The sequence below is a fragment of the Pelophylax lessonae genome, assembly GCF_965119305.1.
Source record: "Pelophylax lessonae genome assembly, chromosome: 5".
Classification (NCBI taxonomy): Eukaryota; Metazoa; Chordata; class Amphibia; order Anura; family Ranidae; genus Pelophylax; species Pelophylax lessonae.
Genome location: NC_138772.1, coordinates 535649820 through 535668534, shown reverse-complemented (window position 1 = coordinate 535668534; position 18715 = coordinate 535649820). Strand labels below are relative to the sequence as shown.

At 43.1% G+C, this 18715-nt stretch overlaps 1 pseudogene across 1 annotated transcript; it reads left to right on the top strand.

Moving 5' to 3' along the window:
- Positions 1-17561: 17561 nt before the first annotated feature.
- LOC309556581 (small nuclear ribonucleoprotein F-like) lies at positions 17562-17825 on the top strand (annotated as a pseudogene). The gene has a single exon. The product of its transcript is annotated as a small nuclear ribonucleoprotein F-like (transcript).
- Positions 17826-18715: the final 890 nt, after the last annotated feature.

The following is an 18715-nucleotide window of genomic DNA, read 5'->3' as shown; positions in this document are numbered from 1 at the left end:
TCTGCAGAGCAGCGTCTTGGTCGTCCATTCATACATTTATGTCACATTATTGTGTTGAGCCGGCGGCTCTTTCTTCTGTTGGTTTTGGTGCTCAAGTGTTATCTGTTGCAGGTGTTAATTAAATTTATCAGCATCTGCCCACCCAATTGTGTTTTGGCGAGTTATTTCCCAAACGTATGCTGCCATGGAGTCTGTCAGGAAAACGGAAAATTTATATCAAATACTTACCGTAATTTTCCTTTCCTGATGGACTCCATGGCAGCAGGAGTCCCCTCCCAGTTCCTGAGTAGGCTAGTTACAGAACACGGATGCTGAAAGGGAGCAAGGATTTATGGGAGTGGGGTCCTATAGGGTAGGAGTGGAGGCGGGACTACCCAAACGTATGCTGCCATGGAGTCCATCAGGAAAGGAAAATTACGGTAAGTATTTGATATAAATTTTCCGTTATTTTGTGTATTTTCCAGCACTGCCTTAACCCTCTTGGGTATGGAGTTCACCAGAGCTTCACAGGTTGCCACTGGAGCCCTCTTCCACTCCTCCATGATGACATCTCTCTCTCTCTCTTTCTCTCTTTTTCTCTCTCTTTCTCTTTTTTTCCCTCTCTTTTTCTCTCTCTTTTTTTCTCTCTCTTTCTCTTTCTCTTTTTCTCGCTCTTTCTCTTTTTTCTCTCTCTTTCTCTTTTTTCTCTTTTTTTCTCTCTCTTTCTCTTTTTTCTCTCTCTTTCTCTATGTTTCTCTTTTTTTCTCTCTCTTTTTCTCTTTCTCTAAAAGTGTCAATATTTTGTCTATTTTCCAGCACTGCCTTAACCCTCTTGAGCATGGAGTTCCCCAGAGCTTCACAGGTTGCCACTGGAGTCCTCTTCCACTCCTCCATGATGACATCACAGAGCTGGTGGATGTTAGAGACCTTGCGCTCCTCCACCTTCCGTATATATATATATATATATATATATATATATTTTTTTTTTTTTTTTACATCTTGCAGATGCTGAGTGTTTTTTTTTTTTTTTTTACTAAAATGCATAATATCCAAGCTTTTATGATGTGTTCAATAAGGAACCTTGTCATGAAGATGGATATGATAATTAAGACTAGGCAATTATGAGTGATGGACTGGATGCATTCATCTTTACTCTGCATTGATATTAGAAATAGATGAACTTGGGAAAACAAATTTCCATTCCAAGTTCTAGTCTCTTTTCATCTGTCACATTGATCCAAAATTGTACTTTGGTCAAAAAAAGTGAAAGTAATCTGAGGTAATGTTAATCATACTGAGAAATCACGTATGCATATCCAAATACTATATAGTTTTTGGTACAGTAAAAACTTTTTATCTCCTTATTGGATGTTTTCCATTATTTAATGAAGCCAAAATCAATGCATAAACTTCAAAGGAGGCAAAAAAAATGAAAGATGAATGTCTCACACCCACTTGATTGTATAGGAAGGTAAAGAAAAGTATCCACTTATTAAATATACAAAATAAAAACGACTTATTTTACAAATTTAAATAAAAGCAAGAAATGAAAGATGAGTGGATAATTTAGACAATTAAATATTGTAGTTTGTTTTTAAAATCTTGATTTGTAGATAAACCAAATAACCCCAAAAGCACATAAAATCAGATGTACACTATGGGGCAGATTTACAAAAACTGGCGCATCAGAATCTGGTGCAGCTCTGCATGGTAGCCAGTCAGCCACTTCCAGACCGCCCACCATTGTATTTACGTTGCTACCTTGATGTTAAATCCTTGAGCTATGGCAGCAGATAGCTGCCTCAACCCTGTATTTTTCTACACGGCCGGTGGTCTTCCTTCACTTGGTCCTCTTTCAGCAGTGGATCACTTTTATGGGCAGCAGGAGAGGTGCCCTCCCCCCTCTCGCAGCTTCCCGGTTGTTTTCCCCGCTTACCGGAGCCGTCAGTGATCCAGTACTTTCTGGTCCTGGGCAGGAAGTTGTGTGAGGGCAAGATGGCCCCCATTTGACTCTACACCCTTGGAGGACTGGAGCGATGCCAGACGTCACTTCTGCCCAACGGCCTTCAAGGGCCTATTTTTTATTTTTTTTTTGTTATAACAAAAAAAAATATTTTTCTTATTTTTTTAATGTTTTTAAATGTAGATGTGAGATGTGAGGTCTTTTTGACCCCAGATCTCACATTAAAGAGGACCTGTCCTGCTTAGTTCTATTACTGTCCATTACATTCCTTGTAATATAAGAGTGATCAAAAAAAAAGGAACAGTGTAAAAATAAAAAATAAAAAGTAAATTAAATAATAAAAAAAATATTTAAAGTGCCCTGTCTCTCCAAACTCACGCGCAGACACGAACGCATACGCAAGTCGCACCCACATATGAAACAGTGTTCAAACCACGCATGCGAGGTATCGCGATCGCTAAGTGAGAGCAATAATTCTAGCATCCAACCTCCTCTGTAACTCCAAGCTGGTAACCTGTAGAAATTTTTAAAGCCTCACCTATGGAGATTTTTAAGTACCAATGTTTATCACCATTACACGAGTGTTTGCAATTTTGAAGCATGACATCGTAGGTATATAATTTACTCAGCGTAACATTATCTTTCACATTATAGAAATAAATTAGGCTAACTTTACTGTTTTCTTATTTTTCTATAAAAAAAAGTGTATTTTTTCCCAAAAAAATTGTGTTTGTAAGACTGCTGCACAAATACCATGTGACATAAAGTATTGCAATGATCTCCAATTTATTCTGTAGGGTCTCTGCTAAAAAAAAAATATATATATATATATATATATATATATATATATATATATATATATATATAATGTTTGGGGAATTTAAGTAATTTTCATGCAAAAAATACTGATTTTACCTTCTAAACTACAAGTGTCAGAAACAGACTTAATCCAGAAGTGCTTGTAAACACTTTTTTTTTAATAACAAACATGCCTATATTTGCCTGCTCTGTGTAACCTATAACAAGAAATTAATCTGGGTGCCTGAAAATCACAAGCACTACACCCCTCAAATTTGAGAAACAATGAGAGTAAAGAGAAATGTTTTTTTTTTAGGTGCTATAAAAAAAGAGAAAATCTTTTTATAAAAATCTCAATTTTATTTATACAAAGTTAAAATTATTCAAAAATAAAAGAAAGATTATTGTTACATATATTGTGCAGTCTTCCCAATTCACTCTTCAGGAGATAATTATGGATGCTGCGTATGAAAACACTGGAAAAAATACACATATCATTAAAACACAAAAAGAAACAGTGCAAAATCAACATCAACAGATTAAGGCCGGCCATGCATGGGAAGAATTGTGAAATCATTTTCTTTTGAAAATCTTATCTAAGAATTTTTGTTCGAATTTCGCACCATTAGTGGTTCGCGGTAACGGACAATTTTTGTGCGGTCATCGAATTTGAGCGATCGGGCATGTTGGAAATTTTTTGAAAACAAACAATTTTCGAATCAATGATGGGAGAATTGTGAAAAAAATATAATCGAAAAAATAAATGCGCATGATTGTAAGAAAATAAAATTCCCGGAAAGAAACAAAGATTCCCAACCACAAAAGTTATTTTCTGTAGCAATATGATGTGAAATTGAAGGCTTGCGTTGGTCAAATTTCGAAATCAATGGTGGCACCATCGAATCACAAAAATTTCTGATTTTCGAAAGCACATTCGTTCGAAATTCGACCATGTATGGCAAGCCTAAGTGTATGGACAATGATGCTTACATAATATAGGTCCTCTGGAAAGAGTAGTCCAGTTTCTATGCATCAAACAATAAGGTGTATCAAACACATAAAGGAGACATTTATAGTTCAGCCCAGATAGGTATTATAGATAGAATTGGCACTCAATTCAAAGTGGATTAATTAATAAATATATAAAATCCAGCGTATATTTGAATAGAAACTATACAAAGATATATATATATATATATATATATATATATATATATATATATGAGAAATACGCACAAATATAAATGAAGTGCAAAATATAAACCCAATAAATCACCAAAATAATGCTATAAAATAATAATAATAATAATTTGATACCCTTGAGAAAGTCACGATAGGTTGTGATGCAACCCGTTGGGAGGAGCCGGGTGACGTCACTTCCAGTCTACGTCCGTGACCAGAAGTATATCTTTTATATGCCACCGCGACTTTGCGGAGCTGAACTTATAAAGTGTAACTCACTATTTTTTTCAATAAAATACTTTATTAATACTACACTATGAGGCCTCTTCTTAGATCTTCATGAGGGAGAGTGACAGGCGGACCACTGAATGATTAGGAGCCATTTCCCTACCACTTGGATTGGAGCCACATTAGAGACAGTGTATCTATACCATACTTAACACCATCATCTTAGAGGGAGAGTAATAGGCGGACCCCTGATGTAATAGAAGCCACCATCCATCTACCTTCCTGCTATTTTGGATTGGAGTCACATTGGAGACAGCGTCTCCTTACTACGCTTACTACCATCATTTTAGAGGTGAGATTTTACTCAGTGTCGGATTCACTGCAGAAATTGCTCACATCGGTGACACATTTGGAATTGCACATGAACTTGATTATGAACTTTTTGTGATTGCTTTATATGAACATTCACGCTAGCACTTTACGGATATATTTATATTCATTTTATGTTTGGATTATAATTGTGATTTATTATCGATCTAATCTCACAAATTTTCTCACCAGCAACTTATAGATATAGTATATTTTGGTATCCTATTAGTCCACAGACCACTTTATTTTGCACAATCAGCACTTTATTGATTATTTGCACATCTTTGCAGTTGATTCACTTTGCACAACTTCATTCATTGATGTACTGTATGTATTATTTTTTTGATTTATTGGGTTTATATTTTGCACTTCATTTATATTTCTCATATATATTTTTTTGTATAGTTTCTATTCACATATACGCTGGATTTTATATATTTATTACTTAATCCAATTTGAATTGAGCGCCGATTCTATCTATAATACCTATCTTTGCATTGTATGTGGTGACACTACTTGTATTGGCAGCTTTATTCTTCACCACCATTGTTTGGCTGTGGATTTCTTTATCTTTATCTTTATATACACCCCACTTCCATTACACTCTCGCTTCATTTTTAGATCTTTTTCTCATATACTCCATTGGTAGCGCATTAGGTCCCCCCCTTTTAGCAAATGGGTAGGAATCATAGAGGTTACACCATTGACTAAATATGGCCATGGTCATATATGGGCATTGATGTCACCACTATCCATGGCCCTTCCCTTTTATAGCTGAAGACAGCTGGGGCTGTTGGGGATTTTTAATACCGTGGTAGGTGTGCATTGTAATTGATGAAGGATTTACAAGGATCTGGTTTTTGGATTTTTCTTTTTGTATACCTCCCACCCCACTCCCCCCTTACCTATTAGCCCAGAAAATGGGCTGTTTTAATTTGACAGATTTTGCTCCCATTAAAATCAATGGGGTTTGAGTTTGGCATGCGACCCTGCGACCCTGCTTGAACAGAACCTAGGGCAGTTTGGCTCATCCCTAATGATAATGCATACAAGCCATTTTAAACAATAGTGTGCTTCCAACCTTAGGGAAATAGTTTGAAGAAGGTCATTTTTTTGTTCTTGCCTTACAGTTCCCACATGCACAAAGCTAGCTCCATATAGATGTGTTTTTAGATGGTTTGACCAGTTTGGCACTGAGGAACTCAAGTAGCCTGTATAGAGCCCTGAACTCAACCCTTTGGGGTGGAATTAGAAAGGCAAGTGTGAGACAGGTTTTCTTGCCTATATAGTTGACGTCATAAATATTCTTTTGGCGGAGTGGGCTAAATATTTGCACAGACACATGCTTATGGAATGCCTTGCCAGAAGAACAAAGGCTGTAAAAGAGGTGTGGGGCAAATCCCTATTAATACCCATGGTTTTGGAAAGAGATGTTCAAGGGGGCGTGGCGACCGCCGAAGCTAATGGCCGCTTGATTTGAGAGCTCCTGTGAGGTCCCGGCTCGACAGCCTTCTTCTGCCCATCACAGCGCCCTCTGACCGGCTCTCCACCACGGACCAGACGTCGGAACCCCTCGCCCGTGCTATGCCCCACCGGCGGAGGCGGAATAACACGGCATCACTTAAAAAAATGCAAGATTTCTTCCCGGCGGTGCCCGCCGGGCTCCGCCAAAATGGCGGCGGGGACAAGCTGCAAGGATCAGCAAGGCATCCTCTTGTGGCCAGCACTCCGGACCTTCGGGGGGAAGGGGCGCACGCTCTCTCACCGCTGTGCACTCTGCAAGCAGGCCCTGGAACTCCCACATACAGCTCCGGAGCATCCTCACCTCCTACCCCCTCATCACAGAGCCCTGTCAAATCCCGACCGAGGATGGATCCCAAGCTCCTGGCACAGGCTACAAGCATGGAGGTTAGTTCTGACCAGCACACACAGCCCTCTCAGTCTCCCTGTCCGGACGTTTTTGCCTCATTCCACACTACAGGGCAACCAGTGTCGGACACAACCATCAAAAGTATGCTTAACACTTTGCATGCCTCCCTCCAGGCTAACATTATCACAGCTATGGCTCGATGCCAGGGGGAAATTGCAGATTTGGGAGAACGGGTCAGTACTGTCGAAGACAAGATGGGCAAATTCACTACATCATATAATGCATTGGTTGATTCACACGCTCTATACCAAGAAGACATGCACCGTGTGCAATCCAAACTGGCGGACTTAGAGGACAGATCCCGTCGTAACAACTTAAAGCTCAGAGGCGTCCCTGAATCTGTGACCCCAAATCAACTGCCGCACTATGCCCGCGACTTATTTAAGAAAGCCGTCCCAGACCTATCGGCAGCAGACCTCACTATAGACAGGATACACCGTATCCCCAAACCGTTCTTCCTTCCGCAAGAAATTCCACGCGATGTGTTACTTCGTATACATTTCTTCCAAGCAAAGGAAAGAATTCTTGAAGCTTTTCGACATAAGGACAACCTCCCTGACCACGCCGCCTCCATACAAGTGCTGCCGGATTACTCGCAACACACCCTTCAGCTGCGCAGAAACTTGAACCCAATCACCAAAGCCTTACGGAATCATCGCATAGTCTACAAGTGGAAATACCCTGCGAAGTTGTGTATCACGCACCAAGGCTCCACTTCCTATGCCGCTACTCTAGATGAAGGCCTTCATCTGCTCCGCCAATGGGGGATAGTGCCAGACACCCCGCCGACTCCTGCGCCCAACAGACACCCTTCTCCACGCCATGTGCAACCGGATTGGCAGGTCGTCGCCAGAAGGTCCAACCACCACAACTCGCACTCATAGAGGACGCTCCCATTCCCATGCCGGGATCCCGGGCCCTCTCAGGTAACAGAGTACTTGCTACCGTACTCTGACCCCACAGGCTTTGCAGCCTCAGTTGCTCTTTGGTCCTTTGGGACTCTTTTTTAGTGTTCTTGTTATTGTTTTGCCATATTGCTGGTGCTTTTGTTTTGTTCCTGTCTTCTGAAACACCTTTTGCAGCGACATCTCCTTGACTTCACGAGCCATCCCTGCAACTATCTCGGATCCCCTTTGGTTTCATCTCTACAGCTGGTGGCCTACATCTTCGCAAGACTTTTCCTCTTATCCCCCTTTGAATAGGACTGAAAGACTGAGTAAGTGCACGTTTTCTTTTTTGCACTCAGGTTCCTCACTCACACCAGACATCACATATTGACTTCCATCACCGTCTCGCTTGCACACCTCTGGTGTTAAGCGCTTGCATCATACCCTATTACCATGCCTTTGCAATGCCTATCTTTAAATGTCAAGGGGCTTAATCACCCCGCCAAACGATTCTCCTTATGGAATGAAGCCATACGCTCCAAAGCTGACGTTGTCGCTGCCCAGGAAACGCATTTTCATAGTGACAAGACTCCTGTCTGCCGCCATGCAAAATACCCTCACGTTTTCTTGTCATCGACTAATGCTAAAAAGCGGGGCGTCATGCTTGCCATTGCTGACTCTGTCTCCTTCACGGCCTCCAAGGTGGTGACGGACACAGAGGGGAGATACATCATTTTAGTATGCCTACTGGACAACTGTCTTTACACCAAAGTTAATGTGTATACCCCTAACTCCCATCAATTAAGTTTTTTGAGAAAACTCTGGGTTCAAATTAACAAAGTGAAACAAGGTAAATTGATTGTGTGTGGAGACTTCAACCTGGTGGTGGACCACATCGTGGACTCTTCCTCCAAAAAACCATCCCGGACTCCATCTCTGGCATCGCTAATAAAATCTGAGGAGGTCCACGATGTGTGGCGCTACCACCATGTCGACGAGCGAGACTACACTTATTTCTCCCCGAGACATGGCACATATTCCAGAATTGACCTGTTTCTAGTGGACACCCCCACTCTCCAAGCTGTTACCGATACAAAAACTTCCCCAATTACATGGTCCGACCATGCAGCCATTCACCTCACACTTGACGCAGGCAATTGCAATCCCTCCACGTTTTTGTGGAGATGCAACAACTCCCTCCTGACCGACCCGGAATTTGCCCCCTCACTCCAATCCCGCTTGAGAGAATTTTTTAGCCTTAATGTCACTCCTGACGTATCCCCTACTACAGTGTGGCTAGCCCACAAGGCCTTTGTCCGAGGCCTCCTGATTCAACTCGGATCTAAGCTAAAGAAAAGATTTAACTCTCGCCTTACCGAACTACTACATAATATACACACTCTAGACGCACAGCACAAGGCGTCACCATCGCCTACCACCCTATCCAAACTCACGACTCTGAGACTCGACTTACGCAGGCTCCTGTGGGAGAAACACGACAAATTGCTAGCACGTCTGCGACTAAATTATTACACATCTCATAATAAGGCCGGAAAATTTCTGGCCTCCAGACTGAAGGCTCGCAGAGTTAAAACTAAAATAGACTCCCTGACACACCCCCACTCGGGCGAATCTCTCCGCCATCCGCAAGCCATAGCCGACGCATTTGCGGATTATTATGGCTCGCTGTATAACCTACAATTAGACTCATCTACACCGCAACCTACGGACATAGACATTCAAAACTTCCTCCGACACCTCAAAATCCCTTCACTCACAGTGGAAGCGCAGGATTTCCTTAATGCCCCCTTTTCTCCCCTCGAACTGGTGAAAACCATCAAATCGCTCCCTATACGTAAATCCCCTGGTCCAGATGGACTCACTAACGAATATTATCGATCCCTTCAAGAAATCCTTTCCCCGCATCTTTTGTCCATGTTCTCAGATGCAGCTACCTCTGCATCATTCCCTCCCAAAATGCTACAAGCCCATGTGGTAACCCTTCCCAAACCAGGTAAACCTCCTAATACCCCTGCAAACTTCCGACCTATCTCACTTCTCAACACTGACGTTAAGATATATGCCAAATTAATAGCGAATCGTTTAGCCGCAGTCTTGCCTGATTTGATAGGACCGGATCAAATGGGATTTATCAAAGGCAGGCAAGCCCCAGATGCCACTAGGAGAGTGATCAATCTTATGCACCAGGCGGAGCGTGCTCGAGTGCCTTCTCTGCTTCTCTCCATAGATGCGGAGAAGGCATTCGACCGCGTCCACTGGGGGTATATGAAGGCGGTGCTCGCTAGATTTGGATTTTCAGGTCCTATTGCTTCGGCTATATTAGCCCTCTACTCCTCCCCTTCGGCCAAAATCCTATCTTCGGGTCTTCTTTCTAAAACATTCCATATAACCAATGGCACCTGCCAGGGCTGCCCCCTCTCCCCCCTTATATTTAACCCTTGGCCATCTCCATGAGGGACCACCGTATGATTCATGGCTTCAAAGTCGCCCACTCCCAACATACAATTACCCTGTTCGCCGACGATGTCATCCTCAGCCTCACGAATCCCGTAGTATCCCTTCCAGCGGCCCACCACATTCTCCAAAGTTTTAGCACAGTCTCATACTACAAAGTGAATTTCACTAAATCCCTCATATTGAATATGGGGGTCCATGAAGCCACTGTTACTCATTTAAAATCTACCTTACCTTACACATGGACGACGGCCGACGTTCCCTACTTGGGCCTGCGACTCACTTACCCTCTCTCTAACTTAATCCCCACTAATCTGCGCTCCCTCATTTCTAACATCTCATCTGATGCGCAAAATATATCCCGTACCGAACTGTTGTGGTCAGGCAGGATTGCGGCCTTTAAAATGATATCTCTGCCAAAAATTTTGTATGTATTCTGTACCCTTCCGGTCCAAATTCCCGTATCCTACGTCAATACCTTACAAAAGATCCTCCGAACCCTGGTCTGGCAGAAAAAGCGGGCTAGATGTAACTATCTTCACATGGTTCATCACAAATCAGTGGGGGGTCTAGGCCTCCCTGATCTACGGGACTACCTATTGGCGGCCCATCTCACTCCCATCAGACAATGGACCTCTCATCCCCCTACCTCCCCGTGGATACTGCTTGAATCCCTCCTCTCTAAATCTCCAAATATGCACCATTTACTCCTGGCAGACATTTGGAAACCCCTCTCCCTTCCTGCATACCCCATCACCACACAATCGACACTGACAGCCTGGCGAACATTAGTCACTAGTCGGAATTCCACTGCCCCCACTACCCTAGTGTCCTTCTCCCTGCAGACTCTTCAAATTCTCCTCCCCTATGTGCCCTTTTCTAAGTTCACGGCGGCGGGGATCAGCAGGGTGTCCCAACTGTACACTCACACAGACCTCAAAAGCTTCGGACAACTCCAGTCTGAATTTCAATTGCCTGCGTCCACCAACTTTCAATACAACTCCATTTCCAGTTTCCTTCGCAAATACCCCCCTCCCCAATTCTACCTTCCATCATCCGTATGGCATTACATGTTTTCCACCAACACCAAGGTTAAAGGAATCTCCCTATTTTACAACCACCTTCAAAATAAATTGTCCTTTTGTAAAACATCCCATATGATTAAGTGGGAGGAGGATCTTCGGACAAACTTCTCTGAGGCCCAATGGCAACTCGCAGTCCAAAGCGCTTATAAATCCTCTAAATGTGTGACACATTGGGAACAGTCCCAGAAAATTCTAACCAGATGGTACTTAACGCCATACCGACTATCCAAATTTTATGCTCACTCGGATCCCATGTGCTGGCGTGGCTGCGGCCAAATAGGCAATATGTATCACATATTCTGGTCTTGCAAAAGTATGTCAGGTTTTTGGAGGAGGGTGTCCGAGATCCTCTTGTCTGTTACTGGGATTCTTCGTCCCATTACCCCGGCCATGGCTCTCTTGTCTCTAGGCTTGGAAACTATCCCTCGAGATATGCATATAGTATATACCCACATTCTCATTGCGGCTAGATCCGCGATTGCGAAACATTGGAAACAGTCAGATCCCCCTTCCCACCTTGAAGTTGTCCGCTCAGTCAACAACCAATTCTCTATGGAAAAAGCATACGCTTTCTCTTTGTCTCAGGGGGCCAGGTTCTCTCGAAACTGGTCACCCTGGACCTCCAGTAGTTATTGCTCCCCAGCCTTGTAAAGGTATTAAAGTGAACCCTACCATATATTTGCATCTTCTTTGTTTGAAACTTCGTTCCCTCCCCTACAAGTGTATATCCCTGTCCATCCAACTTGTGCCTACATTTTACCCTTGTTAATTTTGAGGTAAAAGTGCCTTTTACGTTTCTATGAGATTCTATGTGATCCTCTTCTGACATGTTCATATGTATTATCGTTGTTCCAGTCAATATTGGTTTACGTGTATTGATTGTACTATTTTTCTTATGCAAACCTTCAATAAAAATTTATTTAAAAAAAAAAAAAAAGAAAGAGATGTTCAAAAACACATATAGGTGTGATGGTCAGGTATCCGCAAGCTTTTGTCTATATTGGTTGTTGTCTATATCTACAGTGTCTCCACCATGGAAGAGCCAATAGACAGTTCAGTCGAAAAATAGCAAATACAATTGGTCACTTCAAGTAAAACAATACACTCCAAAAAGTATCCTTCAAAGTTACAGTATAACAGGACAGTTGACTTTTTTTTATTTTATTTTTTAAATAGGAAAATAATATTTAGTAAAGGAGGATAAACTTTTTTGGAGGAAAGTAAAATAATTTTAAATAGAACATAAAAAAGCAGACTGTGAAGAGACTATATTCAAGTCAGAAGAATGCAATAAAATTATACAATGGGACAGAAGGAGGGGGATGAGTGCTTTCAGACTATGTTCCGGATTAGAGAAAAGCTGTCATTTAAAAATTAGCTTCACTGGTGATGTGCTTGATTTATACTCAAGCCTTGGTTTGTAGGTTTGATCCACTGCCCAATCCACTTTATTGACAGTTTCATATTAAAAGTTGCAAAAGTATAATATAAATAATCCTAGAGATTTCTAAAAGTACAGCTCTTAGATTAAAGCTGTTTTGCTTCAAGTTTCTGCTTCTCTGTTAAATTCCTGCTTCCTGCGCGCCAACCTGTCAGAACCTGAAGATTAGAGAAATAGGTTATTTTCATAGACATCCCATAAAGCAGTGCCTGAATTCAGTTCCCAGAATCTTTCTATAAATGTGAATAACAAACCAATATAAAACACTCTGAAATGGAAACCCAGCACAAGGGTGACTCAAAACTGTTAAAGAAGAATTCCAACTATGGAATTTTCTACATAAATACATAGGTCCAGCATAGAATAATGTAACTATACATATACCATACCTTTGGAATCCATCTAAAACATCCTTTCTCAACCTTATTACTCCAGAGGAATCCTTACATTTTTTTTTTAGATCTCAGGGAGCTCCAGCTAAAATGAATTGATTGAGGCCATTGGGAAGAATTTCCCTTACATTTGTGGTCAGTGGGGCAAATGCTCCTCTTTCATTGTGTCACAGTCAGGGGTCAGGCTCAGAGACCAGTAGCTAACGCAGTAGAGAGGTTCCCACTGACTGGCAGGATAGGTATGTAGGCAGGTCACCATGGTGGATGTTGTAGGCTCACCCAAGGTACAGGTTCTATGCACTAAACGGCATTCACCAGAGGTCTTGATTAAAGAGATGGGTTTTGCTGCATGTTGGTACCAGGTTGCGATCCTCAGGATCTCCCCACCGGGGGGGGGGGGGAGGGGGAAAGCTGGGATCCAGTAGCAGATGCTGTATATCATGTAGGGATCAAGCAGAAGCATAGTCAGTAAATAAGCCAAAGGTTGGTAACAAGTGGTTGCAGATTGGGATCAAGCAGAAGCTTTGTTTGAGGAACAAGTCAAAGGTCGGTAACGAGTGGTAGCAAAGATACAGATGGCAACAGAAGTGATAAAAGCAAGATATTAACTGGAGAGAGCACAATAATCTGGCAAACAGGAAGTACAGAGACATGGTTAAAATGGGAAGTTTGGGGGGAGGGGGGTCAAGAGTAACAAGACACACAGCTAGGTCGTCTAAGGAATCAGGCAGAGAGCAGTTGGCTCAGCAAGAAGAGATACTGTCAGACACAGCAGATGTTGCAGGTTGAGATTTGATTCCTGAAACATTGGTGCTAATAATTCCACCCATAGAGACTACTAAAAAGATCATTGGAGTCATGCTGCTGGCTCTGTCAAGTGGCATTAGAACTATGCAAGTACTCTCAGATTGGAAGTCAAAGCTCTATGAACCCCTAGCAACCTCTGGAAGAACCCTAGGTTTCCCTTGAGCCTTGGTTGGTAATGGCTGCTCTATAAGTGTTAAACCACTATAGTAGACAACGTTACTACAACAATATCCAATAATTTCTGGGTCCCATGCTGAGTGACTACCCTTCTGCATTGTGAGCAATGTAGTTTGCTTGCTGGGCAAGGGCACCATTCAGGGAATATTGCATTTTCTTAGTAAATGAAAAACATTCTCTGATAAGATGAAGTGGAAAGACAGGAATGTCACAATCTCCACCTGATCTAATCAGAGAACACTTTGAATTTATTGAGATATGTCAGCTTCAACCTAATCACTAAAGTTCGATATAAGTGGCTAGTATCATTCAACCCACTTTTTCTGAGCCCAGGTTGCCAAAAGAGTTGGGCGAACAGTTTGGGCCGAGCAAAAGTTTGGCCCAAACATCGCCTGCTGGTCGTTTGGTGAACATCCGAATTTGTGGGAGGCTTGGTGGGATTTTCGCCCGCAGAGCACCCTACAATGCACTGTGCAGCCCTAATTAGATGAAGCAACGCACCTGGTCAGGTGCAAGGCTTTCCCCAATCAGGACACAGAGCACAGTCAGGCATGATTATTTGTCATTTGCAGTTTTTTCAGACTGCAACACCGTTGTTCCCCTTTTTAATTTTTTTTTTATAGTTTTTACATTTCTATCAGCGGCAGAACTCAATTTAAAGTGCACCAAACACCACTTTTCATTGAATTAAGTGCATCCAATTACACATTTCCTAGTAAAATTTGTAATTTGGGTTTTGACTCATGTCTTGGAGGCCAACAAGGACATTCGCATTCCACTATGAGGGGGCCAGTAGCACAGGCAAAGGTGGACGTGGTCCGTCCTCAGGCAGGGAACCTTTGTCTCTGTTTAGTGATGTTGCCCATGCTATCCAGCCTCAGCATGCAGAGGAGGTGGTGGTCTGGCTTACTAAATCATCCTCATCCTTTATCACCCAAGCTGAAACTAGTGTGCAGTCCACCACAGTTGCCAGAGAAGCTTTTTCTGCCTCCTTGTCCACAACTACTCCTGCCATAGTTCAGCACAGCATCATGAATGAAGGAGTCAGCTGAATTATTTGAACACAGCACCAGACACTTGCTTCTTGATGATGCACAGCCATTACTTGATTCTGATGGTGGTTCTGAGGTTGAGGAAGGGAGTAACATGAGCCTACAGAGAGGGGAGAACACTGATAAACAACAAATTGATAGTCATGTTACCCCAGCCACAGCATATTGCCAAGTAGACTCCAGTGATAAAGAGGATGGAGGGGATGATGATGATGATGAGGTCACTGACGTGAGTTGGGTGCCGGATAGATCAGAGGAGGAAAGTGAGGGGGAGGAATAACCCCAATGAAGCAGGATGACCTCCAGCTGCAGCCATTATGGAACAATAGAGAACAACCAACCTATTCCATCAGATTGTTGAGCTTTTATCTCCTGGCCCATCTCCCACAACTCAGCTGTGTGGGCTTTTTTTTAGCACATGTGCAGCTGATCGTACTGTTGCAATTAGCAATCTCTGCTGCAAGCAGATTAAGTGTAACAAAAACATCAGCCATTTGGGTACCACAAGCTTACAAAGGCATTTAATCTCCCATCACTCAGCACCTTGGCAAGAGCACCTGAAAGTCACACAAAAGGGGTACATTTCTTCTCCCCCTCACTCCTCACCTTTCATGTCTACTCCCGCAACATCTCATGGCCTCTCAGCAGCCTCCACTGACAGGGATGATGGTATAGCAAAGGGTGTCACAGGTCCTTGCAACAGGTCTGCCAGCAGCACACTACCAGATAGAGTATAGCAGGACAATTTCTCTGCCCCAGCTCCTGCAGCAAAAAAAAAAAAAAAAAAAAGAAAATACACTTTCCGCCACCCACAGCTGGTGGTGATGATGCAAGATCTGTCAGCTCAACCCACTCCTCCTCCTCCTCCTCCTCCATGCCCTCCTCTGCTGAATTGTCCTATGACCCCTAAGCATTCAAGGTGTTATTTAATGAGTCAGTCTAAAAGATGTCATGCAGTGCTTCAGCTGGCCTGTGTAAAGGATAGGAGACCCATAAACCGCCTTATTTGCGACATGCCCACTAGGTGGAACTCAACTTTGGCAATGCTGCAGTGGCAGCAGAGGGCCATCAACGAGTACCTGTATGAGTATGGTACAAGGAAAGGCTCAGGGGAGCTCAGCTTTTTCCCCCACGCCAATGGCTGCTGATAAAGGATGCATGCACTGCACTGTCACCATTTGAGGAGGTGACAAGGATGGTGAACTGTGACAAAGCCTGCATCAGTGACACTATCCCTCTTGTGTTCCTGCTGGAGCATACTCTGCATGGCATTATAGGCAGGGCACTTGAGGAAGAGCAACAGGAGAAAGAGGAAGACTTCCTTTCCTCTCAAGGCCCACTTTATGTAGACATCATTCTTGCAATGCCACAGAACACACAAGAGGAGAGGGAAGAGGAGGAGGATTCTGTCAGTTTTGGAGGCATTGAAGCAGAGGAAGACATACGTCAAAGCTTTAAGTGATGGTTTTCAGTCCCCAGAAACCTTGGAAGTAGTACGCGGCTGGGAGGAAACAGCTCTAGATAGTGTAATCCTCAGTGACCCCGATAACTCTTCTTCTCATGCCCCCGCAAACTTTTGGTGCATGGGCTCCCTTATTCTTCAAAGCCTGCGAAAGGACCCGAGAATTTGTGGCATCAAGGAGAAGGATCATTATTGGTGGGCAACCCTCCTTGACCACCGTTACAAGGGGAAAGTCTTGGAACTCATCCTGCCCTCGCAGAGGGAGCACAGAATGGAATATCTTGAGGACATCTTAAAGAGGAGTTTATGTAACACCTTGTCAGACTCTGGTAGCTTACAGTCTCAGGGAAAAGGTAGTTTTGAGGCTTCTGTTGGTCAAAGGAGAACAGGTGGAGAAGGAGGCCACCTATGTGATGCATATAAAATATTTTTTAATCCTCAGCACCCAGGGCTGTCAGCTTCCACATCCCATCGGCAGCATCTGCATCAAATGGTGGAAGATTATCTAGGGGCCAAAGCGGCTTTCTGGTAGACAACCCACTGGGTTACTGGGTCATCAGAATAGACCACTGGCCAGAACTTGCCCAGTATGCATTTGAGCGGCTGGGCTGCCCTGCATCCAGTGTGCTTTCTAAATGGGCATTCAGTGCTGCCGGAGGTTTTGTGACAGATACAAGAGCATGTCTGTCCACAGACTCTGTTGACATTTGTCAAAATAAATCAGTCCTGTATTAGCAGCAGCTATCAAGCCCCTGATGCTAATCTCCCTGATAAAATGTTCTTGGGATCTGGAATTTCTGCAAGGCTGTCTAGGTGGCCTAGCTTTGTGGGTGTTGATTTTATCTTGAAGTAAATTCTTGGTATATGATTCATGGGCACAATTAACACCTACGGAGTCATTTTTCCACACCTGACAGGTGCATATATTTTACATTTTTTTACAGTAAGGTCGATCTTGCTTTCATCAAGAGTACCCCTATACGGTTACGGTGTGAAGGCACCACCAACACCCAGAGCCTAATGTTTCCACACCTGTTTAATAGGTGCATATCATTGCAATGTTTTTTTAAAAAAAAGGCCAATTTCTGTTTTCATCAATTGTCCTCTATAGGTTTATGGTGTGAAGTCCCCACCAACACCCAAAGCCCAATTTTTCCACACCTGTTTGACAGGTGTATATACTTTCAATTTTTTACAGAAATGCCAATTCTTGCTTTCATAACGAGTACCTCTAGTCATTTCCTGCTCTCTCTGGCGGTGTGTTCTCCACATTCCACAGGGAAATTTTTTCTTCCTTAACTGGTCTGTAGATCAGCGGTGGCCTCACCAAAAGAATGAGTTTGCCACTAAACCCAAAACCATTCCTTAATGGCCTTATGAGTAAGTCAATAATATTGAAACTGAAGTGGGGTATGGAATACTAAGGATACCTGGTCTCTGTGGATGGCTACATGAACATGCAGTTGAACTTCGCCAATACAGAGTAAATTGATGGGGCATTGTCTGGACATCTTAGGGAGGTACTTATAAAATGTGATAATATTTTGTATATACGAGGAGTAGAAAAGGAGAAAGAAGATGGCGAAATGAGAAAATAAAGCAATTTCTATATTTGTTTTGTAAATTTATTGTAACACTACTCCCTTGGGAGCTGCTAGTGAAAGGTTCCCCTGGGTTACCCATAGCAACAGCACAATAGTTTAGTGACTTTAAAGTGCTTGGCTCAGTCAAGAAACAGTCTAGGGGTTTTGGTTTTTGTTGTTTTATTGAGAACTTGGAAAGGAGAAGGGAATGAGTGGGATACTCCAGCTTGAATAAACTATGTACAATTTTCTGGGAAGATTAACTGTACTTGAGTGCGGCACTGCTTCACCTTGTCAATAGCTATGAAGTAGTAATAAATGAACTGCTTTAGATAAGCTGTACTGTACTGCAGAACAATCTTCAGGGCCCTTCCTGGCACCCCCTTTTGTTCCTATTCTTCAGGGCTTTCTACACAGCACCCCCTTTTACTGTAATACTCTCCGTGTGAGCTAGCTCCTTGATCCCCTGACTTCACTGTAGTGGTCCCCCTTCCTGGGCCAGACCCTTTGGCAGATCCCTCAGTACTCATGGACACGGCTTTTCTCAAAAGACTCTGCCAGCAGCTTTACTGTCAGTTACACTGGATCCTCTGCAGCTCAGCTCCACACCTGGTTCACTAGGCCAACCGCCTAAGACCACCTTCCTCACACATTGCAGGAGGAGAGACAGCTGTCCACCTCCTCCTGGGACTCTGCTTCCCGCCAAAGATGACCTGTCACATGTCCCCTCAGTATTTATGGTCAATCCCAGGATGCATTGCGAGAATGCCCTCCCACTGAGACTGCCATAAAACATGATGTGTCACTGGCTGGGTTTCCTCCACTGTCCAAAAAGCTCCCTCATTGGATGCAGAGGGGACACTTCCTCAGACCCAATGATTCACACCTGGAAATATGTGACAGGC